The sequence below is a fragment of the Dermacentor variabilis genome, chromosome 6, assembly GCF_050947875.1.
Source record: "Dermacentor variabilis isolate Ectoservices chromosome 6, ASM5094787v1, whole genome shotgun sequence".
Lineage (NCBI taxonomy): Eukaryota > Metazoa > Arthropoda > Arachnida > Ixodida > Ixodidae > Dermacentor > Dermacentor variabilis.
In genome coordinates, this window is record NC_134573.1 from 54,916,647 (window position 1) to 54,941,489 (window position 24,843).

A 24,843-nucleotide genomic window follows, 5' to 3' on the forward strand; every position below is an offset into this window, starting at 1 on the left:
TTAGTTTCGTCTTTTCTATTTTCGTCCAGTTGTCGGCAGAGGCGACGTAATTAATGTGGCTCATGAGGAAAGCGTGGTATACGCACAGAAGGTCATCTTCGCAGACACCCTTCCTGCGCCCCGAGGCTTCGTGGATGAATCTGGTCATGTTTCCGGTTTTGGCGGTTAAGTGTTTGATGCTGTGTCCGTGGCATCCGGTGGCTTCGATTAGGAGCCCAAGAATGCGTATGTGGTTGACTCACGGAATCTGTTGTCCGTCTCTTGTGTATAGTGCGATCGGAAGTTCGTCTAGATGTCTTAGGTCGCGGACTCCTTGGCAAGACTTGCGAAATAGTAAGGGTTCCGGCTTCTTGAAGGATAGCTTCATTCCTTTGTCTAGTAGGTACTCTTCCGCGGCATCTAGGGCAGACTGTAATGCCTGCTCCATGTCTGCCAAGCAGCCTCCCGGGCTTCAGATGGCGATGTCATCTGCGTATAAAGCGCAGTCTACGTTCGGGATGCCTTGTAGTTTTTCTGCGAGTCCCTTCATCACTATGTTAAATAGTAATGGAGATATCACTGATCCTTGCGGGGTTCCGACGGAGACCAGCGTGTAGGGGTCCAAGTTAAGTTGTGAGACTCGCAGTCGGGCTTCTCTGCCTTTTAGGAAGGAGTGTGCGTACTCCTGAAGTCTCTGGCCGAGGCCGAGGCCTGCCACAGACTCCAGTGCGAAGCGGTGCGAGACGGTGTCGAATGCTTTCGTGAGATCGAGGGCGAGAATGCCTCGAATGTCTCTTGTTTTAACGTCGAAGATCTGTCTCTTTAGGAGTAACATGACAGCTTGGGTGGATAGGTGGGGTTGAAACCCTACCATGTTGTGTGGTAGGGTTTCCGCGCATGAATTAAGGGAGATGGGGCGTAAATAGTCCAGGTTAAGTGGTTTGCCAGGTTTTGGGATGAGTACCACCGTGGCAATGTGCCATTGCGTTGGTACTACTCCTGTTTCTCACACGTGGTTGGTGTCTTTCGTGAGTAATGTAATGTCTTCGTCGTCTAAGTTACGTAACATTTGGTTCGTTATCCCGTCGGGTCCTGAGGCCGACCCGCTGTTTAGGTTGTGTAGCGCTTCTCGTACTTCTGCTTCCATGAAGGCAGCGTATAGTTCGGGAGTGGTTTCGCACTTTATGCTCTGGTAATTGTCGGAGTGATCGTAGCCTAGCTGAAGGTATCGTTTGGCAATTTCTTCCAGGAAGGACTCTTCGTTCCCCCTTTCTCCCTATGTGAGTCTAGAATTCGGTCTAGCGCGTGGCTTCGATTATCCTTGGTTTGGCTGCCGTCTAACATGCGCTTCCCGAAGTTCCATATACCTCCGGTCCGCATGCGGCCGTCGACCGCCGAACAGAGTTCGTGCCATTGGAGTCTTGTGAGCTCCGTACAGTATTCGTCGATGTCTCGGTTGAGGATCGCGATGCGTTTGCGCAGGCGCCTTTTGAGACTTTGCTTTCTCCATCGCGCAAGTATCGATGCCTTGGCCTCGAGTAAGTGTGCGAGGTGAGGGTGGTCAACCCTTAGGACCTCCAGGTCCGGTTGTATAGTTTTCGTGGTTCTAGTTACATCGTCATCTATCGCAGAGAGGAGTTCGGCGAAGGAGTCATACGTGTTTGTATCTGCCTTCCGTAACTTACGGAAGGTATCCCCGCCTGTGAGGCTTAACGATCGTGGTGGAGCTGTGGTGTTTGGTATTTCTGTGCGTATGACGAAGTGATCGCTACCATAGCTCTCTTGCGTGTTTGTCCATGTGTAGTTTGCTACATTTCAGAGTAACGTGACTTCCAGCGTAGTATCGCGTCGTGTCGACGTACCCAACCTGCTGGAGAGCCTGTCCGTCACCAGGTCGTCTATTGCACGGGAGAGGTTCTTGCCGTTACGCTTGATTGTGGGGTAACCCCACGACGAGCGGGGGCTGGGGTGTTGAAATCACCTGCGATAATGAGTGGCAAGTTTTGTGCGAATGATGTAGGTTTAGTAAGGATCACGTGGAAGGATTGTTTGTAGTGCGCGGGGGAGCTGTCGACGTTTAGTACAAAAACGCTTTGTTTTAAGAGTCCGTTAGGGTCGAGCTCGATGAGGGTGGTCTCGATGCGACTATTTTTAGGTAGGACGTCATGAACGGTGTGTGCGAATTTTCTATTAACGAGCGTGAAGATGGCTCTCCTAACGTCCCCTCCTCTTTGGGAGACGAGGCTGTACCCTGAGAGCGTGAGGGTTTCGCATAGGGTTTCTTGGAATAGTATTAAGTGCGCATTTTTGGGTTGAATTTGGGGTACTGTTGCAGCGAGGATTTGCGTTTCGCGTAGCTAGCACAATTCCACTGCCAAATTTCTAAGGTATTCAGTGTCATGTTAGCATGATGGTTTTGTGGGGGATTTATTGGTGGCGAAGGGTGCGTCGTCGTGTCCATCTGTTGTGGCTGACTAGCTTTGTATTTAATTTTTAAGGCGACTTTATTTTCGACCACCTCTACACGATTCGTTAGGATACGAATACTTTCTAGGTTCTCTCACGTGAGGCGCAGAATTTCGCTTAGAGTGCCTTGCGGTACGTTACTCTCTTCTTCCGTCTCTGGGAGCGGAGGGGGTTTGCGTTTGGCTGCGCTTACTTTTACGTTTGTCTCTTGGGGTGGTGCTTGTTTGGGAGCTTTAAGGTTTTGAATCTGCTGTTTCGCATCATAAACTGCGCTGTAAGCTCTTGCATGGTGGCCCGGAGATCCGCTAGTTCCTGTCGTAGGGCTGTGACTATCTCGTTCTCATGCTCGGGCAATGAAGAACACGTTACCTGTTTGGTAAATGAGGCGTGCCGTTGCTGCTGCTTGTGCTGTTTCCCTCGTACTCGTTCGGTCCACGTCAGTGTGGCCGGATGTAGGGCGTCCCCTAGAGCGGGAGCGGCTGCTGTGGAGGGCGCTTCGGCGCTTGGGTGTCGGCGTGACCGAGCGACTCCTTGTGGTCACTTCTCAATTTCCCGAGGTGGCGCTCCAGTCGCTGTGAAGGGCGCCGCTCGGTCCTCGGGAGCGTTTGGGGCCGCGTCGGTTTGTCTGCGGCGGCGTCTCTGTCGCACGATGTAAGGGACTTGAAACTTGCGTTTCGCAGTCCTTGTCAGCGGTTGGGTGGGGTCCGCCACACAGGGTGCTGTGAGGAGCAAATTGGTGATCTTCTGGTTGCGTTTTTAGGCCACACTTCTGGAAACACGTGGTGTTGGGGTTAGGGCAGACATCCGCGCGGTGACCGATGTTGCCACAGTTGTAGCAAGCTTCCGTGTGTCGGCGAAAGAGCGTGTATCAAACAATGCTTGCTCCGCAGTAGATGTAACTTGGTATTTCAATTCCTTGAAAAATGATTGTCACGGCTGTGGTGTTGTTTATTCTCTTCACCTCCGAGGCATCGGGGTTAAATTTCATGACGATCAGTTCTCGGAATTGGAAGTCGTTGACTCGAGGTCAATGCCTAGGACTACGTCCTTGCAGGTATCATCGGGTGGGGCCGGGTATACTGCGACCCTATAGGTAGTATCTTTCATGTGAATCTGTTGCACCGTGGCGTATGCTCTTGCGTTACGTTCGCTTGGTATGCAGATGATGAAGATATATTTAGTTACGTTGGGGTAGATGGAGTCTTCCGTGAGGCCTTGAGGACCCAGGGAAGCCACCATTGCGAGGACTTTCTCAACCTGCACTGGTGTGGATTTGGACACGTTGAGACCGTCTCGGGGTCTCACGATGATATGGAACGTGTCCCTCGGTAGATGAGGGAGTCCCGAGGTAGCGATGAGGCACTGGTATGCACTTTTCGGTCCGGCGGTGCGTTTGGCGTCCCTTTGTCTGTGCACGCGTACTTGACGAACTTGCTCCTTTGGGTTAACTGGCCTTTCTCTTGCTTAGTTTGCGGTTATATGCCGCGATCCAGCCCGGCTAATTGGCATCTTCCGGTGATATCGTCTCACCAGGGACAATTTCCATGGCGGTACTGAATGACTAGCGGTGTTAGGCCTAGGCCTACCCGCCTTTCCACGCCGAGATTGAAAATTCGAAAGCAGGAAATGTTGAGAAAGAGATCACCCACCGAAATAAATTCGGTATCCATGGAATCCGTGTAATTTAGTGTTTTTGTTGGTACGCAATTAACTTCGATTTGGGGTGAATAACCTTGTGAAATCATTGATGATATCGGGAGCCGATATTTGCGCGTCCGCACTAGTCGGCGCCCCACTACACTCCGCCATGAAGGAGCGAATTATTCTGAATGCGCGCACGCTCCACCGCGTTATAGATGTCGGAGGCTGCACGCACGCCTCGCGAGCACGTCACTAGATGGCACAAAGTGTCCATAGAGAAGCACGTGAGAGGAGCGGGGCTGCAGTACACACCTCATACATAACGCGCTTCGACAATTCGCATTCTTGCATACTTGTTGCAGATGAGTTCCATTCAAAATTTTCGATGATGTATGCCTTATAAAGGCATGATTATGACACATGGCTCCAGATTTGATGATCGTCGACCATGCTCACTCTTATTATTGCAATTACTTTCTTTTGCTTGCTCGCCACAAGTTCAGTAAATAGTCACTCCGAGCTCATACTTCTGGCGTAACTTGATCTTCAGGGTCATTGAATGTGACCATTAGTTGCAGCACACTGTTGTAATAAATGAGGATTGCTGATGGTATAAATAGCCTGTAATGTAACGGAAAGCTTTCGTTTGCATTCCGATGTTTCCTGACACCCCTTCCCAGCGTAGGGGAATAGCTTATACAGTATTCAGCACGTGCCAGCAGACTCACTTTACCATGTCTTTTCCTGTCTCATTTCCAGCGCAGATGCATCGTGTCCTGATAAAGACAACCTACCACACGGCTACAAATATTGCTTGAATGATAACGGCGAACGGACGGTATGGTCTATGATTGTTTTTGTTTTTTGTAATGAAGAAATTCACCTCAGCGGTAGGACTGGAAATATCTAGACATACAACTTGATCACGTTGGTTTCTTCGACGTCTGCAAGTTATCACTATGAAGCTGCAAGAGATTTCGTAATTTCATGCGCTGTGTTTACCGCGTGGTTTTCGAAACGTGATAGACACCATTTCTTAACTGAGCATATACATGCGTTGTTACTAAGCTGGTGCTAAATGTATGTAGCTTCTGTAAGGTCATTGAAACAGTTTCAACGCTAAGCGCGTCGTTCGCAACCTCGAGCATAATTTATTAATCTGTCCATGTCACGTAAAAGCAGAACACGACACTATATTAGCAGTGGCACCCCCTCAACCCTATCCCAGTCGGCCTTAGATTTGGGCTACCCATATTCTTCAGACTTGATCTGCATTCCAACCTATTTGCAGGCTTGCAGTATTATAGTGTTCTGAGATAAAATCTCCAGAAGTCCAACCACGGGTGCCAGTTCAGGTATTACAAGGCGAAAACGATGCACTGAGTGTCAAAATGTAACAATGCTAGATTCTTTGATTTAGGCACAGCATAATTATAAATTGTGGTATGAAATTATTTTTGTGCGTGCTTTTATACTCATTTCAAACGTTTGACGATAATTTCTTACACTCTTTCTCTAATATGAGGAATTGTTCTTAAGGACAGCAGCAACTTCTGACCACCAGCCAGATGAATGTCGCAATCTACCTTTGCGCTTTACAAGCTGCTGCGAAGTATGTGATCGTATTGGCTGTCAAAGCTCCTCCGTATATTGTTTTCACAAAGTTCCTCCGTATATTGTTTCCTCCGTTTTCGCCAGACGAGTTTTGTTTTCACCAAAACTCGTCTGGCGAGGAAACATACTGATGCCGATAAAAAAACATGCGCTCATCAAGAGTATAACAAATATAATGAACATGACGTTTCGGGCTCCGTATGGGTCCCTTGATCACTATATATATATATATATATATATATATATATATATATATATATATATATATATATATATATATATATATATATATATATATATATATATATATATATATTATTTATTTATTTATTTATGGGGTAGTAGCACTTTTGTTCCGGGTATTTTCTGTCAGCTCCAGCCGCACAAATCGTAGGCAAGAGCTGCAGGTTGTGAAATGGGACCCATTAAACAATAATACCACTGCTCAGAACACAGGAGCGCAAATCAGCGAAGCCTCGCCGTTAAACGACAAAAAAAAAACAGTGAAGTGCGTGGCGGTGCCTTACACAGTGAACAAAAGCGAAGCCCTTACAAGAAATTTTGCAGGATACCGGGTGCAAATCGCCCGCGTGACTTCCCGAAAACTTGGTCAACAGCTGGTTTGCGCCACAGACACTTTGAAGCAAACGGACTACCGGGAGTAATGTACAATATATCATGCAAGTAGTGTGACATGTTGTACATTGACGAGAGCGGATATTTTAAACGACGCTTGAAAAAACACATGAATCACGTCGCCAAGAGCCACACAGCCAAGAAACCTCTGGCGGAACATCGCGAACTAAACGGACACAGCATTGACTTGGACTCGACAGGCATCCTAGCAACCGAGAAACACTTACCTACCCGTTTGCTTTTAGAGTCTTACTACAAACAATCAGCAAGGTCCACGATAAACAGGACGTGGGGTAATCTTCTCGGGATGCTGCGTCACCGGATGCTGCGTCACCTCACCTATACATAGTGGCGCGCCTATGCTTATATGTTCATTGTGATCAAGGGACCCGTACAGGGCCCGAAACGTCATGTTCTTTATTTTTCTTTTATTCTTGGTGAGTGCGTGTTTTTTGGCACCAGTGTTCTGACAAGAATGAAGTGTTCAGGAAAAGCAACCACTGCGACATGAGCTCGCCAAAGTTCGAAACACGAAGGGAATAGATTGCAGCCTACATACCCAAAGCGTTGAGGAATTATAAGGTTTTCCGTTAACATATGATAGCTAAGCGAGGTTAGCACTGAAGACGGATATATTGCTAAGGGTAAAGTAACTATGCGTGATCATTGACACACTTCTGCAGGAAGCTTTTACCTCCTTCCAAAATTCACATATTTCCACCCACTGAACTATGCATCACTAATAACTCATGGAGTACGATACTGTCAAAGAACAACTCCCAGACAGAGAGCCACTCCACATATCGTAAACATTTCCTTGGTGATTTCCCCAAAACACTTCCATCATTTGCACAAGATACCCTCCCCCCCTACTATGAAATATTGAGTACAATAATAAAGGCACGTACAGCGAAACACAATTATCGTAACACCAGAGCACATGGCCCCACACATTAACATTCCCATCCCTGATGGTTTTCTCTCGATAAGAAAATACTCTCTCCAAACAAAATGTAGAATATAAGTAGACTTCAATGCGATAGCATTGAAGATATAACGATTTCGAGTATGAGTACATTTACTAAACACAAACAACTTGGGACAATTATGGGAACACTTTTCCCACCATTCTAGCCGAGCAAAAATATGGGGACTCTGAAAACAGATTTTATATCTCGCTGAACAGATAATCCCCACACACACCAAAAAACACAGAGACGACATACTTACAATATGGGGACACGGTCATGACAGTACAGTGGGCTACAACTTTAGAGGACAAGGAGAGGCCCCGCCCAGATGACTGAAGTGCGACAGCCGATTGCCTCCGTGACTGAGGATCGCCTGCGCGACAGGATTCCGTGCCGCGACGGGCTCCTGTTTTCAGGCGCAGCGTCAGCGATACTCGTTGCAATCTTTCTTTGCCGGATCAGGGCTCAGAATGAAGGCAAGTGGCACAGATGGGGCATGGTAAGTGTGCAAGTGAGTAAAATAATTTTACTGAAGAAACAAGGGGATTGAGGCTATGGCCTAGGCCGCGACAAGGGGAGGGGGGCAGAGAGACCCTGTCTCCTAGCCGCCTCTAGCACTCGATGGATGGCGCATAGTTCTCTTTGCAGATCTGAGCAGGTCAGTGTGGCTTACCACCCCGCCGAAAGCTGTTCTGAGGAAACTGCATTTTTATTCTGTACACGTGTGGGCATGCCCTTAGAAAGGCGTGTTTTCTCCTACATAGTTTACACAAATCATATGGGTCATATGGGTATAATAGGGTTCAGTGAAGTTAGGAGGCCAAAAGAAGCATATACAGTGCTAAAAAGCGGGCACGTCCTGTGCTACCGGGGTATAGCGGAGAGAGGAGAACTAGGAGTTGGATTCCTGATTAATAAGAATATAGCTGGTAACATACAGCCATTCTATAGCATTAACGAGAGGGTGGCAGGTCTTGTTGTGAAACTTACTAAGAGGTACAAAATGAAGGTTGTACAGGTCTGCGCCCTTACATCCAGTCATGATGACCAGGAAGTCGAAAGCTCCTATGAAGGCGTGGAATCGGCGATGGGTAAAGTCAAGGCAAAATACACTACACTGATGGGCGACTTCAAGGCCAAGGTAGGCAAGAAGCAGGCTGGAGACAACGCAGTGGGGGAATATGGCCAAGGCACTAGGAATAGCAGGGGAAAGCTATTAGTAGAGTTTGCGGAACAGAATAATATGCGGATAATGAATACATTCTTCCGCAAGCGGGATAGCCGAAAGTGGACGTGGAGGAGCGCGAACGGCGAGACTTAAAATGAAATAGACTTCACACTCTGCGCTAACCCTGGTATTATACAAGATGTGGACGTGCTCAGCAAGGTGCGCTGCAGTCACCATAGGATGGTAAGAACTCGAATTAGCCTAGACCTGAGGAGGGAACGGAAGAAACTGGTTCATAAGAAGCCGATAAATGATTTAGCGGTAAGAAGGAAAATAGAGGAATTCCAGATCAAGCTACAGAACAGGTATTCGGCTTTAACTCAGGAAGAGGACCTTAGTGTTGAAGCAATGAATGACAATCTTGTGGGCGTCATTAAGGAGTGTGCAATAGAAGTCGGTGGTAACTCCGCTAGACCGGATACCAGTAAGCTGTCGCAGGAGACGAAAGATCTAACCAAGAAACGCCAATGTATGAAAGCCTCTAACCCTACAGCTAGAATAGAACTGGCAGAACTTTCGAAGTTAATCAACAAGCGTAAGACAGCTGACATAAGGAAGTGTAATATGGATAGAAACGAACATGCTCTCAGGTACGGAGGAAGCCTAAAAGCAGTGAAGAAAAAACTAGGAATTGGCAAGAATCAGATGCATGCGTTAAGAGACAAAGCCGGCAATGTCGTTACTAATATGGATGAGATAGTTCAAGTGGCTGAGGAGTTCTATAGAGATTTGTACAGTACCAGTGGTACCCACGACGATAATGGTAAAGAGAATAGTCTAGAGGAATTCGAAATCCCACAGGTAACGCCGGAAGAAGTAAAGAAAGCCTTGGGAGCTATGCAAAGGGGGAAGGCAGCTGGGGAGGATCAGGTAACAGCAGATTTGTTGAAGGATGGTCGGCAGATTGTTCTAGAATAACTGGCCACCCTGTATACGCAATGCCTCATGCTTTCGAGCGTACCGGAATCTTGGAAAAACGCTAACATAATCCTAATCCATAAGAAAGGGGACGCCAAAGACTTGAAAAATTACAGACCGATCAGCTTACTGTCCGTTGCCTACAAAGTATTTACTAAGGTAATTGCAAATGGAATCAGGAACACCTTAGACTTCCGTCAGCCAAAGGACCAGGCAGGATTCCGTAAAGGCTACTCAACAATACACCATACTGACACTATCAATCAGGTGATAGAAAAATATAACCAACCTTTATATACAGCTTTTATTGATTACGAGAAAGCGTTTGATTCAGTAGAAACCTCTGCAGTCATGGAGGCATTGCGGAATCAGGGTGTAGACGAGCTGTATGTAAAAATACTGAAAGATATCTATAGCGGCTCCACAGCCACCGTAGTCCTCCATAAAGAAAGCGACAAAATCCCAATAAAGAAAGGCGTCAGGCAGGGAGATACGATCTCTGCAATGCTATTCACAGCGTGCTTACAGGAGGTATTCAGAGACCTGGATTGGGAAGAATTGGGGATCAGAGTTAATGCAGAATACTTTAGTAACTTGCGATTCGCTGTTGATATTGCCTTGCTTAGTAACTCAGGGGACCAACTGCAATGCATGCTAACTGACCTGGATCGGCAAAGCCGAAGGGTGGGTCTAAAAATTAATCTGCAGAAAACTAAAGTAATGTTTAACAGTCTCGGAAGAGAACAGCAGTTTACGACAGGTAGTGAGTCGCTGGAAGTGGTATGGGAATACATTTACATAGGACAGATAGTGACTGCGGATCCGGATCGTGAGACTGAAATAAGCAGAATAAGAATGGGCTGGGTTGCGCTTGGCAGGCATTCTCAGATCATGAACAGCAGATTGCCATTATCCCTCAAGAGAAAAGTTTATAACAGCTGTGTCTTGTCAGTACTCACGTACGGGGCAGAAACCTGGAGGCTTACGAAAAGGGTTCTACTTAAATTGAGGGCGACGCAACGAGCTATGGAAAGAAGAATGATAGGTGTAACGTTAAGGGATAAGAAAAGAGCAGATTGGGTGAGTGAACAAACGCGAGTTAATGATATCTTAGTTGAAATCAAGAAAAAGAAATGGGGGCATGGGCACGACACGTAATGAGGAGGGAAGATAACCGATGATCATTAACAGTTACGGAATGGATTCCAAGGGAAGGGAAGCGTAGCAGAGGGCGGCAGAAACTTAGGTGGGTGGATGAGATTAAGAAGTTTACAGGGACAACATGGCCACAATTAGTACATGACCGGGATAGTTGGAGAAGTATGGCCGAGGCCTTTGCCCTGGAGTGGGCGTAACCATGCTGATGATGCTGGTGCTGCTGCTGCTGCTGCTGATGATGATATGGGTACAGTTCGGGGTAGATGCAATGTAGCTGCACCTGCTTGGGGAAGGTTCTGGTTTGAAGTCGCCTTCAGTCAACCGCCTCAGATCTGTCTAATTTGGTGATAGGGGGTGGGAATCTGCACGTCGACCTTTGGCACAAGCAGGTGACGTCACAGAATCTGAGCATTCTGTTCCTCTCCATACAGGCCACCCCTTACCGTTAGTTTGGCAGAAGTTTCCTCGCCAGCACGGTGAGACTTCGTGCGATGCAGTGGGCTTCGTCGTTGAGGCTGGGATCGTTGATCTCGCAGGAGGTGTGGACTGGAAACCTAATGGTGTATCTCTCTTTGAATCCCTGTGAGGATACCAGCTGGGATTTCGCGTGGCCTATGTTAGGGGGCTCGGGCGATATTATTCCTCGCCCGTAGTTTCTGATGGTCAACTCTGAGTGGCTGATGACGTATCTAAATTGGGGGGAAAGTACTGCATCAGCGACAGCCCCTTCTGCAATTTCAGTACTTTTAGAACGCATCGGGGAAACGCTTAAGCGCTCGTAGTCGGAGTTTATTACCACCACGACGTAGGATCCGTTACTCAGGTACTTCGCTGCGTCCATGAACAACGCCTCCTTGGCTCTTATGCACGCCTTTAGTAGAGTTTTGGCTTTGCTTTGTCTTCTGCACTAAGTTAGGGGGGCATGTTTTGGGGTAGATTGGGGACCTCGATTTTCGCCTGATTAACTTCGGAACCAACACTTTACTTCCTTGTTGTTTGTGATAAGCTTATCCCTAGCTTTACGAGGATACTCCTGTCCGTGCACGAACTGATTAGTGTCTCCAACTCAGCAAGCTGTCCGCCTCTATGAGCTCCTCCAACGTATAGTGATACCCAATTGAACTAGTCGCTCAGTTCCGGTACTACCTGGGACATCTAGACCTTACTGGTTCGCCTTTCGTGTGAGTGCATCGCAAGGGCGCAATAATATTTGCGGCATCATATACCACAAGAAACAGTTTGGGAATTCACTATGACGAGAGGCAGAGGCACATGACTGACGCGCCTCAGCCCGATTCGTAGTGCGGGCGGCAATCTACTTCATCAGCGGGGTCACCGGGCTTCCGGCTCGTGACGTCATTCTGTAGTACACGCCCCTTGGCGGAGGCTCGCGTGCATCCACCTTTTAAGAGAAAACGCCTCTTTTTGCGGAAGTTCTACTAGATTATACATAAATTTGTAACATTCCTCAGTTCTGTTCACCCAATAATAAAATTCACACCGGTATGTTCACCTGAGTGCATAACCTTCGTGAAAACAACAATATATATTGAGAATTGCACACTCAAGGCAACTCTGTATAGGAAACATTATGACTAGCAACAATAATTAAAATATATAAACGACCACCCCCAACATGGCGAAAATTTTATCTTTCAAGGCGAAGCCACAAGACTTCGCACTTGTGTTAACACTCAAGATTACATAGATGGACTCCATCACCTTAAGGAAACTATGAAGCATGAACTACACGAACCCTGCCCTTAAAGAGCCTAGAACGATGCAACCAAACTTGAGCAAACTGACGTCTTCCCAAACCACCCTATTACCACAAGAAGAACGAAGCCTCTTCTTACTCCTGTATTCTCAAATGCACGGCCATACGTTAATAACATCCTCAATAAATACTGCCCAGTTCTCATCAGCAACTACAAAGTCAATCAGGTCTTTCCCAAACCGCTCAGGGTAATCGACAGATACAACAATTTCAAGGAGATTCTTGTGCATGCAAAACTCATAACAAAGACAAAGGCAACATCCGGTCTCTGTGCCATGGTCGCAACAACTACTCTACATGCAAACATATACAGAGTATTGCACGTAACCTGAACCAAGTATTAAAAATATGCAAATGCCACGTAGCTAGACGGAACCAAGGTAATGTTTTTTGCCGTCGCTTGGAGATACTCAGAATATTTTTGTTCATTCCGCCTTATTAGATATAGCCTTAAGTAAATATACAAATTCTCGGATGACATAACTACATGAATAGCGTCAATGAAAAAATTACAGCGCAACATGAAAAACACCCGATACAGCTTTCGGTTGCTCAATACGTGCTACTTAAGAGTGTTTTTCCGGGCGTGAAAGAAGCAAGCAAATAGACGCGAAATTGCCGCGCGGCTGGCCGCTCGATACCGTTGGCTCATTGGGCGTTTTGCCGGTGTCCAGCGGTAGTGGTACATTTAATAGTAGGAACTCTAATATGTACGTTTAGTATTGTGAGATGGACGCAGAATGTAGAAAAATGTCATAATCTATGACAAGTGGTTATCTAGACATATCCAGGTATAATAAACTGAGAAATTTGCAAATAAATTCGGAATGCGCTTGCCCGTAGGCGGATTTGAGCCCAGGGCAACAGGGGGAAGCTTTGCATAGAGAGCGAGAGGCGTTGCTTCTACTCCTCACTAGCAGGTGTTATCGGCGAGGCAAAGCAGGGCCTAGTTCGCGCGCGCCCCTGGCGGTTTGTGGCGGCACGCTAGGGGTGCTAGGTGCACCTCTGGCGCGGCGCGCCAAGCGGTTCCTGAGGTCACAGGAGAGGGCTCGCCACTTGTATAAAAAAGGCCGCGCGCGTTGGCATGTATCCACTTCGTGTTGCAAAATGGATCCAGAAGCACGTACCTCGGCGGCATCTAAAAAGCCACGTGGTCGACCGCGAAACTATGCATCGGAAGAATACGAACGGGCCCAGCGCAACGCGGTTCGGCGTGCAATGCGGATAGACACCGACCTTTGTATACGCGAGGCCAAAGCTAAACGCAAGAAGCGGCACCGTCACTTTGTTTGTCAAAGGATTAAACAAAGTAGATATTGTGGTGGCTCTGAATGTGTGTGTTTCCATTAAAATATTCGGGAACCCGCAACGCTTCCGGAGTCTACTGCTAAAGCACAAAACCGAACAGATTGGGTGACTACATAGTGGAATACTTCGGGACACTACATCAGGAAACAAAAATGAATCATAATAGTATACCAACGCAGTCTCCCATGTAATCTCCTAATGTATTCCCTTTAGATATTTTATAGTAACCTCTGAAAGTGTTGCGGGCTCTCTAATTTTTTCCGCTGTTTCCTCGTAATAATGCGGGCGCATTATTTCGGTGCTTCACTCACTCTCTGGTGGCTATCTATGTAACTGTCTACGTATGCTTGTGTCTATGCATGTTTATATCTAACTGCTTTCCCACCTACCTGAGTAAGTGGCCGAATAGGTAGCGCATCGGGCTGATGTTCTCAGGTAACAGGCATCGAAATCAAATATAGGACCAACTTGGGTCAGTGAGTATGTGGCAATGTGAACATAAGCACCGCTCCTCAATGAACCCCTTTCACGTCCACATAGGCGCAGGACTGGGTACGCACTGCTGTTCGAAGAGCCTCTTCGATGCTTACTTGGAATGATGGGCATTTGCCACTTGGTCTGTGTTGGTCTCCACTGAATCTCATTGATGCCAACTTGGAATACTGCGTAAGTGACACTAGGAGTGTGCCGCTCTTCAATGGCCGTCTCTGGTGCCAACTTGCGTAGTTACCCAGTCGATAAATGCAACAGACCATTTCTGGTGTGCTGTATCGTTTACACAAGAGCGCATTTTCCGACACCGGTCTGGTGTGTCTGTCCTGGTATGCACGGTGAGCCTGGTCTGGTGTGTCTGGTGTACCGGTCTTCGCGTCTACAGTGAGCCATGTCTCGTGTGCTCGGTGTACCTGACCTGGTGATCTTGGTGTGTTTAACGTGTGTGTGGTGCGCTCGCCTGGTACTTTTTGTATCCTCGTGTGGTGTCCTGAGACCATGCTGAGGCCTAATGCTGGGGCCCCCTGATGTGTCATAAAAATTTTAGCATGCATCAAATATCTATAAAACATGAATACATGAATCATATTACCGTAGTTTCATGCTGCAGTATGCACATTTACTATGGTAAATAATTAGTTGACGTTTATTCTGTAGTTGACAAGTTGCTGAAACATCGGAGGTAAAGGAGTAGTGCAAATATTTGTTTATTATGTACATTAACTTAAGTGCACCAAATTTCCTGGCAAGCACTTTGTTGCCCTAGCAACCAAGTAATTTCTCAACGCAAGATGCAGTATATGAGCTCCGTAGCTTTTTTAAAACTAAACGTCATCTCAGGTAGATGCGCGGCGAAAGAGAGAATAAACTTCATGCAAAGGAGCACACGAGCGTATATTGCTCTTACGCTGTACAGTGTGTTCTCCCCTCAGTCCAGGAGTCTAGCGGCCTTAGCTGCCCTCTTGGCCCGGTTGACCAGGCTGGGCTAGTAGACGAAGGAGACGTTATAACATATCAGTCGTGGCCTAGTCACTGTGGCATACATAGCAAGGATCCAGCTGACGCAGCTGCCCGATCTGCCCATGACGGCGTCAACTGCATTGCCATTCGTCGCATTGAAAAAATTTTCGAACTTGTACGTGCATTAAAATTCGCTCAGTGGAATTCATCTGAATTCACAAGTGCACGCCTTCACACCCTGGACCCTAATTTGTAGCTCCGTATTGCGCCCAACCTTCCACTACGTAACTGCACCCTTCTAGTCCGTCTATGGCATGGCGTAGCATTTTCAAATTCGTACTGCTTTCTTATCGGAATGGCCAACAGTCCACTTCGTGACTTCTGCGAGTGCAACTAAACAATCGGACACCTTCCTTGTGAGTGTCGTCATTTCAACCCGCAAATAGCAGCCCTCTCGGCCCCCCTAGACCAACTGTACCAGCGCCCAATAACGGAAAACAATATACTTTGAAACTGGCCTACGCGCGCATCTACACGATCTGCTATAAAAGCGCTGCTGGGTTGCTTAAAACACAGGGGTCTTTGTGACAAGTTCTGACTGTACACTGTGTGACGTAGGTTTGGACGGTGACACTGCGTAACACTAGGAACGCCTTCGCAGAATTCGTCACGGTGCACACAGAAACAGATCTGTATCGTATTTATTATGTATGTATATGTGTGTGTATGGTTTTTTATTGTTTTCTCTTTCTCACTTATTGCACCCCTTTGCCCCTCTCCCGGTACAGCGTAGCCAACCGGAGATAATCTCTGCTTAACCTCCCTGTCTTTCCTTTCTCTCTCTCTCTCTCTGAGCTGGTCCATCGATTCGGAGCTGGAGAGCACTGCCTCCATTTGTCATGCGGCAAGAAAACTTGCAAGTTATATGGAAAGCGCAAACAGTTCACAGCCAGTCGCAGCTCTACTGCTAGGCGCATCTAATGTGCAGCCTGAAAAAGAGGAGTAATTCTAGGCATCACTTAAAGTTATTCTTCATGATATCAATAATAATTTTCTTCATGTCGATAAGCCTACCCCATTACCAATTTTATCTCATTAAGTACTATTATCAAAATAAGTCTTACTTTGCGACAACTGAAACCGGAAAGAGCAGGTACGTCCAGCGGCATTAGTGTAGGCGCTGCGCAGAAAATTATATGCCTTACCTTTGACTGAAACTAATTTTACAAGACACATTGCGAGCAAGTCAAAAGCAGCTTCGGTAAGCCAAAGTGAAGTATTTCAGCTTTGGGAAATGGAAGAAGTAGAGAGTGTGCAAGCCAATCAAAAGCGCTCTCCTAGCACCCACCTTTGATAAATTTCTGTGCAATTGGTGATAGACAAAATACAGCTCCTATCTATACAACTCTGCTTGTGCTATAAGGCAGTCGTTACATAAGCCATCAATGCAAAAGTTCATTTTAGCATGCTTTATGAGAAGGCAGATGAGTAGTACTATACTTACCGGAAGTCACATAAGTGGCAAGAATGTTCTAGCTGAAAACAATATTTCAATTTTATCAACACTGACTTACAAGTACCTGACAAGGTTGGTACATTTGCATGTTGAACTTTTGAGTGTGCGACAAGTTCCAGAAGGAACACCACAGTGCAAAAACAACGGCGAATTCCACATTTACCTTCTTGGAAGAAATAAGGAAACTATCTACACTGCATGCCGGCACAGTCCTTTTAAAAAGAGCACGAGTTCCAATACAACTGTACAATAGTATAGGAGCACTTACATGAACAATCGCATTTATAAGCACGGAATGATTGCTGTTCGATGTCATTTAAAGAGAATTCCTTTTTCTGATGCAATCATAATGAACGTTGGTTCGCACATGTTGTCCCATTTTCTTCATGTGGTATTCGTCACTGGTTTTGTTCGTGAATCGCTTGCCGTAGGTGAACAAACAGGCGAAGCACCTAACTCTGTCGTGCAGCATCAGTCGTTTCAAAATATCGTCTAGTACGATGAACACACTTGTCCCTTGTGTGAATTATGGTGCTCTCCTGGGCGCATATTGAGGCACTGGCCAGCCGACCCTGTGCGCATTTGACCAAATATATACATGATCAAAGAAACAGACTTGACTACCCCTGATAGACATAACACAAATTTCTTGGTATCTTTAACTAAGCAGGCCTCCCTTGCCTGGGTGCTTTCTCAATTAGCTTGTGGACTGTTATGCAGGCATGTTTACAGTGAAAAAAAAAAAGACAAGAAGCTGTACCCGACCGCCCACTTTTGAACTGAAAAATGCGTGCAGGAAAGCGAGGTTTGCTTGGTTAGAGATAGCGCCATATTTGTCTAATGTGTGTAAGAGGCAGCGTACGGTATTCCTGTTATGTGTGGTCAAATGTACACAGAGCTGACTGGCCAGTAACTAAGTACGTTGAAAAGAAATCACTATATTTCATTTAAAACCTCATAATGCTCGTTCGACTTGGTAGTGCGTTGACACGGTAAGGCTTTACGGCAGATAAAGATTTTTTGTCTGTTTTCACTCACGCTAAAAACTTACAAGTGAAATCAGTGAGGCATACCACATAAGTAAGATGTGTGAGCCAGCATCCATTAACAAAGCAAGAAAAAAGGCGTCCTTTCTGGATGACACGGGACAGCAAAAGTCTGTGCCTATTAACTTTTTTGCACAAATACCATTCATCGTGATTTTATGCCTATGTATACAAGCTTACACCTCCCCACTGAAAAAAAAAACATGCACAATTTAAGCACACATCAAGTGTTACTGATATTTTTAAGCTTTCGATCAAAACAGCCAGTTGTTGGCAACGTTCATGTTGTATGTCTTGCCTCCCTGCATATATGTTGTTCTGAGGAGTTACATGAACTGACCGGCATGCCCAAAAGGACACTACAAATTTCACGCAGCTGGTACGGCTGGTCTTCAGAAGATGCACAAATGCGGTGTTTGGTATCTGTTGGCATACTGTAGCAATAGTGGCTGTAAGCTAGCTTCAAAATTTGTGCAGTGATTCAGCTGTCAAACCGTTAGAGTTCTTAAGCACCACAGAAGCAAGTGTAAGCGCACAACAAAAACAAGCTAGCCGCCTAAACCGCAAGTTTGACTTTCGCAGACACAACATAGGCTTTCATGTAGCTAAAATGCTAACATGCGGAAGGCGGCTATAGATATTTGCATACCCAACTTAAAGCCATAGGAGTTGTAGTGCGTACAATACATGTTCTAGACACAATGTTTTGTCAAAAATACCTTTAGGATTATATGTAATGCCTTCACTTTATCCGCCCAGTTCTCGAAGTCTCAATGATAGCCCTATACATTGTACTTGCTCGTTGAACCTATTCTGACCTAAACAGTGCAAAGCAGAATCAATAGAAGGCGGTCCACTGTGCTGAGCAAGTACATAGGATGAAACAGAACACATAGAAAGGGACACAGCTCAATAGAAATCATTCTTGACAGCTGTAGAATTAATGCGAGTGTCAAGTAGAAGGTTCTACGAGGTGCTGTACTCATCAAATTCACTTGATGAGCAACAATGCAATAAACACCAGTACGGCTTCAGAAGAGAGCTTTGCGGATAATTAACTACGCTACACCGTCAAGAAGTCATGTCATTATCGCACCTGCGAGATTACGACGTGCCTTATTAGTGTGCTCGATAACGAGATGCAACATGCCATTTCCTGTCACTATCTTCAATGCATCTGCATTTAGCTGTCGCTCAGCCTTCCTCGAGAGATTTCTCGTCCCGATATGCCACAACCAGTACGGCCTGCGACGCATACATTATATAGGTGTTAAAATATGGAAGTCGCTTCCTGCAAATATTAAGCAATCAGTAAATTTGAATACTACTGTAAAATAATTCTTTCTTTGCGATCTAAACTGATTAGGCTTTAACGAAAGTTATAATGATGTCAACAACTGGATACAGCGTTGATGTTACGCTTTCTTCTTGTTTTATGTATGTGTTTAAGGATGTATAGTAACGTGAGTGTAAATGCCGGTGTACCCTTGTTTTTACTCGACACACAGTGAATCAAATGTATATATAGCATATCAGTGTATATTCTTGCTGCGTTGAGTGAATAATAATTACGCGTTACGGTTCTGCAAACAGCTAAAGCTACAAATGTTCAAGCAATTCTTCTTGTGTAACCAGTTGATGTATTCTTATCGCAAGCATGTATGTGTGAGGGCTGCCTGGGAGGGAGGCCATGAGTCTTGTCTCGGATACGTACTGCCTCACTGTTGGTGTGGGGCTCCTGTCGTGGGCGACACTTAGCAGTTTGGAGAGCAACTAAGCCTTTTCGCTTCTGGGTACCGATGGCTGTGTGGTCGACTTGCGCGCAAGGGCGCGGGCCCGAGCCGGCGGGGGCCGCGGCTTTTTTGCTCCTGCAGTGATCTGTACTTTAGTTTATTGGTTTTTGTTTGGTTGCATTTCCTTCCATTCTTTTTTTTGTTTTGCTTGTTTGATCCAAAACAAGAAATGATTGTGCCCATGTCTGAATCGTTTACTTTTCTTTGAATAACTGCATAGATCCCAAACTAGCCTATGGCTAAGGATCCAGACGTTTTCGCATACCAGTTTTCCATATTTGAATAAAGTTACAGTTCAATTAAAAAAACAACAAATCAGAGCAGGTAGACGAAATTGCATGCTTCTTAATTGATCAGCCTACCTGCTAATTATGTGGATTCTGCTGTACAGACATAAAGTGAAAAATAATGTAACTAGACGCACTCTCGAAACTAGTACAATGCATCCTTGTATAACTGTGGATAGCTTGCAAATACAAAAAAGCAAGAAACAATGCGAGCCTACTAGAAAAAACCTCAATACTGTAGTAGCTAAAGCAAAGTGAATACGGAATGCATGGGGGTCATGTATCATTTCTTTATAGGATACATAAATGATACAAATACTCATGAAATGTGTATTTGCCAGTGGCAGTTATTCTGGGAACAATACAGAAATAATTGTCAGTATCAATGTTATCAAACAATAGTAAGCCCACTGCGGATAAACTGTATGCTTAGATCTATGACATATTTGACCCCGTAGACTGAATTCTTACATGAGAATGCATCATCAACAGAGAGAAATGCTGATATAAAACCTACAGCATAGAAAGCCCAGCTTCAAAACAATAAAACCTATAGAAAGTGATAAATGTTGTGTGTAAAAAGCAAAAATAAAATGTAACTTACAGCCTAGTAATTGATAAAAGTACTAAACATCAGGACGCGTTAGGCCTAGTTTCATATGGAACACCATAATGTGGGCATAATATCTGAGAACAGACATAAGGAGTAAGTTGCATAAATATTTCGCCTACTTAGTGAGCTGTATTAAATAAGAGCCAAAAGACTTCTCCACGAATTGCATTGAGATCCAACTTTTTGGAATACGTACACTTCGTACATACTGGACTCAACTAACCTGATTGTGCGCCGTCCTGGTGCAGCCATAGCCACGTGGTCCCTGCATTTCTGGGGGTTCCGCCATTATACAGACGCTCCAGTGGGTCACGGCCTCGCTACTCAAAAATAAGTTTTGTGTTAACTTATAACAGTGGCGCATTAAAGCTGTCACGCTCTGAACATTTGCAACGAGCACCTAAACTGGCTGTGGTTAGGGAACTTTCTCCCGTCAGGTTTAGTTACATCAAATTTATGTCAACGCACCTTGTCTTAAAAAGTAAGCTCTGCTAGTAGGAAACTGTGCTTGCTTGCATTTTTTCGCTTAAGCCTGCTCGTAAACCGAAACCACTTAAGCAGAAGTAATTTAATACGCAGAAGCAATTATGAGCGAGTAAACGTCATTGCACTAAGAATCGGTGAAAAGGCAGATGAGTCGTTGTTATGAAACCTCGAAAGAAATGCGGCAGCTCGCGCAGAGGCGCACATGACGAAGACGATTATTTCCGAATGTAACCTTTCTCATTAGCAGGTAAACGCTAATCAATGTTTTTAATTTCACATTGAGCCAAAATATTTTATAACTAAATTTTGACAACCAGCGCTCAGCAAGCCATTGTTTCACTGTTTACGTGGGAGTTTTATTTTTTGCATCGCAAGGCACTCTATGCATACACGAAAAGCACGCACAACACGCGTGAAGTTAGCGAGCACGATTACTTACCTTTTCAACGTTACGCGACGGTAGAGAAGTGCCCTAGAAGTGGCTGGGGCAGCGATGTTGCTAGCTGAGGCTGGCTAATAACATGTAATATTTCTTGGCGTCATCCACCCAACCTTCCACGAAAACCATAGACAAAGGTAACTAACTCCATGTCATGAAAATTGTTGGTCTACATTTGCCCGGCGCGCAACGCATATGGCGAGTTTGCAGCGTAGCAGAAGCTATCTTCTGGTACGTTTGTGCACGCGAACTTCGCTAAATTTTATTACAGCAAACACAGAAACACGATCAGACACATCGTAGCAGCTGACAAATGCGACCGGCACATAGAATACGGACGAGCATGATGAATTGATGCGTCGCACACCAAGAAGTCACTGTGGAGCGCCAAGACAACTTGACTGGCGTAGCAGGATCTAATGGATTTGGGCGTGCCATGCTTTTGCCGCGAGCGAGCGCCGACCTACTTCACTTTCCTCATCATTTTCTAGGCCGACCGAGTGCGCCGACCATTAGCGTCCGTGCGTAGTGGTGTCGGTGGGAGCTACGGGGCCCCCACCAAGATGAAACGGCGAAATGTACTCTTCGACGAAGTGCAGAAGGTGCTGGCTTAGTTAATGCAGATCCGCGTATACACTGGCGACATCCGCCGGGAGCTCCGCAAGAGGCGGCTCGAGGTAGGCCGGTTTGAGGAGCTCTAATGAGACTACTTCGCGGCCACTTGATAGGGTTGTTGCGGACTTCGATTGTCTTCCAACAATCGAGGCGGGACGGACCTCATTTGCTGAATGCAGACCTGTATGTGGGCATTGAAGATACTGCAGCGGTTGGGGTGAGGGTTTTGAAGGAACGAAGAAGTCTTCAGGAAGCCACAGGGGTGCATCATAGGCGAGTTTGGTCGGAAAACAGCCAAGGTCGCGACAGAGGATGTCACGTAGTCGGAGATGCACCATAGTAAGATGGTCGACCTAGTGCTCCCGATCCAGGCATGCAGTGAGGGCAGCCTTGAGCTAGTGGTGGAGCCGCCCAACCATGCCCTTGGCACACTGATGATGTGCAGTGATACGGCAGTGTTTAGCGCCATGTAGGCGGTTGAGGGAAGTTAACGGTACACTAAAGTGAAAAATGATATCTTCTGCATCAGTAAATTACCGTTCTACAACACCGGAAACACCACTCTTACAACGATAAGACGTTTGGCAAGCCAGAAAAAGCGCACGAACGAAATACGTGTGGCGACGCCTACTTGGGTTCCCGCACTTAGTGGCTGTGACGTCTTGGATTTTAGTGGCATCTTGTAGGGCCTACTACAATGCTATATATAGCCGTAGAGGTTCACTACATTGTGTTCTAAAGGAACCAAATATTAAATGTACCAAATTTTGGGAACCTTTACTCAGCTAACGCGGCCGAAATGCGAAAACATACTTTGGAATCCCTGACGCCACACTGGCGTAGCGGCGTCAGAGTTTCGGCGTGAAATTCAAATACTGATACTTGGACCTTCATTTGCTCATCTAATAACCAAACTATTCTTGTGAAATGACTGCCCGTAGGGTTCTCAAACAATGCTTCATTCGTCTAAACTGATTGATTGTTTCGGTTTAGTGTCCCGTTGAGAGTATACAGTCAAAATGCCGGTTGCGATCAGTGGTCACGGTGCCGGGGCAGCGAAGCTGAGAAACCCATGCTGAAACAAAGGTTTTGGTCACCGTTTCCGCACTAATGTCAGGAATGGGCGCGGCTTCGGGCCAACGTGTGAAGCGGGCAGTCATTGTTAGAATGGGCCGGCCGTCATGAGAGGGAAGAAGTGGTTGTACCAAATCAAGATGGGCGAGGTCAAAGCTACAGGCAGGTGGCAAGAAAGACTGCGTAGGAGTCTTCGTGTGGCGGGTCACTTGGCGGTGTCGCACGCGAGGCAAGAACGTGCCCGCTAAAGAACATCGGTGTTAAAGCTTGGCCAGATGTAGCGCTGTGTACTGGAGCACTGCGTGGCTCGGATGCTGGGATTGCAGATTTCATAAAGGGATTAAAACATCGCACGAGAGAAGGAAGACGGAATGAAAGGGCGATGCGCAACTGCTTACATGTCACACCAGAGTGAGCCATGCAGAGACGGCTGAATAACCAGTTGTATTCAGAGGGAACCAGGATGGTCAGAAAGCGTGTGCAGCTGAGGCTCGTCCATCTGCGCCGCAGTTAGACATTCCTAGTTCGCAGTTGATGTAGAAGTGCAGATGGAGGTCATGCAAGAGAGTGCATCAGCTGTCCCGTTTTTGTTGCCTTTGATGTGCCGGATGTCTATAGCGAACTCCGATATATAGGCCAGTTCACGAACTTTACCTGCGACGTACTTGGGAGAGTTGGTAAGGAAGATGTACACCAAATCTTACAATCCTTCTGAACATAAAATGTGTGGTCCTTCAAGAAATACCGGAAGTGGTGGATAGTTGAGTAGATAGCGATCAGCTCGCGACCAAAAGCACTGTAGCGAGTCTCGACAGGTCGGAGCTTTCGAGAGAAGCCAGTGTACGCCACTGAGAGTCGATTTGCTGCTAGAGAACAGCGTCGATGACCACGCTGGAAGTATCCGCCATGATGCGAGTAAGCACATTAGTTCTCGGGTGGATGAGAAGCACCGAATCGGCCACGGTTTGTCTAGCAGCCCTAAAAGCAGCTTCCGCTTCGGGAGACCAGCACACCGCGTATGAGGAGCCCTTGTTCGTTTGAAGGTCAGTTCAATGGGCGCAGAAGCTCAGCGTAGTGCGGAATAAAGCTTCGGTGGAAATTTGCTAGGCCCAGTGACTCACACAAATGGCGTAGGGAAGTGGGTGCTGGGAAGGTCTGCACGGCATGGACATGGGAGAAACACACAGAGCAAGAAACACATTTGTGTGGGTTGACCACAAGCCAAATTATTGAAGGCGTTGAAAGAGCTCCTGGGTGCGAAGCTCGTGATCTTGTGGATAGGGACTTGCGACGAATATGTCGTCGTGGTTGGCAAATACAGCACGGAGTCCGCGTGTCACCTCGGCCATTAGGCTTTGGAACGTTTCAGCTGCATTGCTTAGCCCAAAGATTTCGTTGGGAGGGTCAAGTGCTGGAAGAAGGGCGAATAATACCCCGAGGGATTCAGTAATCGGATCCTCATTTAGCAATGGCCAGACACTCACCGAAGAGGTGGCGCGGACGAACTGCAATGAATGGAACTTGCGTTAGAATGTGGTGGGTTGCGCTGTCCTAGGGAGGCTTATTTAAATATCAAGACCTTGCCGCTCTAGGAAAGACTTCCAGGATTCGAGCGGACGGGCATGGTGGAATCAGAGCTCGGATGGCAGTGGGAGTGACAGCCGACAGAACTGCAGCGATGCAGAGTCGCGTCTTGCTGATTGACAGCAAGACGCGATTGATGCCGACGTCGAGGTCGAAATGGGTCAGGAAGTCAGAGCTGAGGGTAGGCTGATTTGCGTCAGTTACGATGAAGACTCACCGGTACCTGCGCTGCAGGCCAAGGT

At 46.4% G+C, this 24,843-nt stretch overlaps 1 long non-coding RNA gene across 1 annotated transcript in view; it reads left to right on the forward strand.

The window, feature by feature from the left end:
• LOC142584169 (uncharacterized) overlaps window positions 1–24,843 on the forward strand; it is a 114,643-nt gene that overhangs the window by 82,446 nt on the left and 7,354 nt on the right. The window contains exon 3 of the long non-coding RNA XR_012828715.1: window positions 4,846–4,924. This is a non-coding gene — a long non-coding RNA (uncharacterized LOC142584169). The remainder of the gene's footprint in view (window positions 1–4,845; window positions 4,925–24,843) is intronic.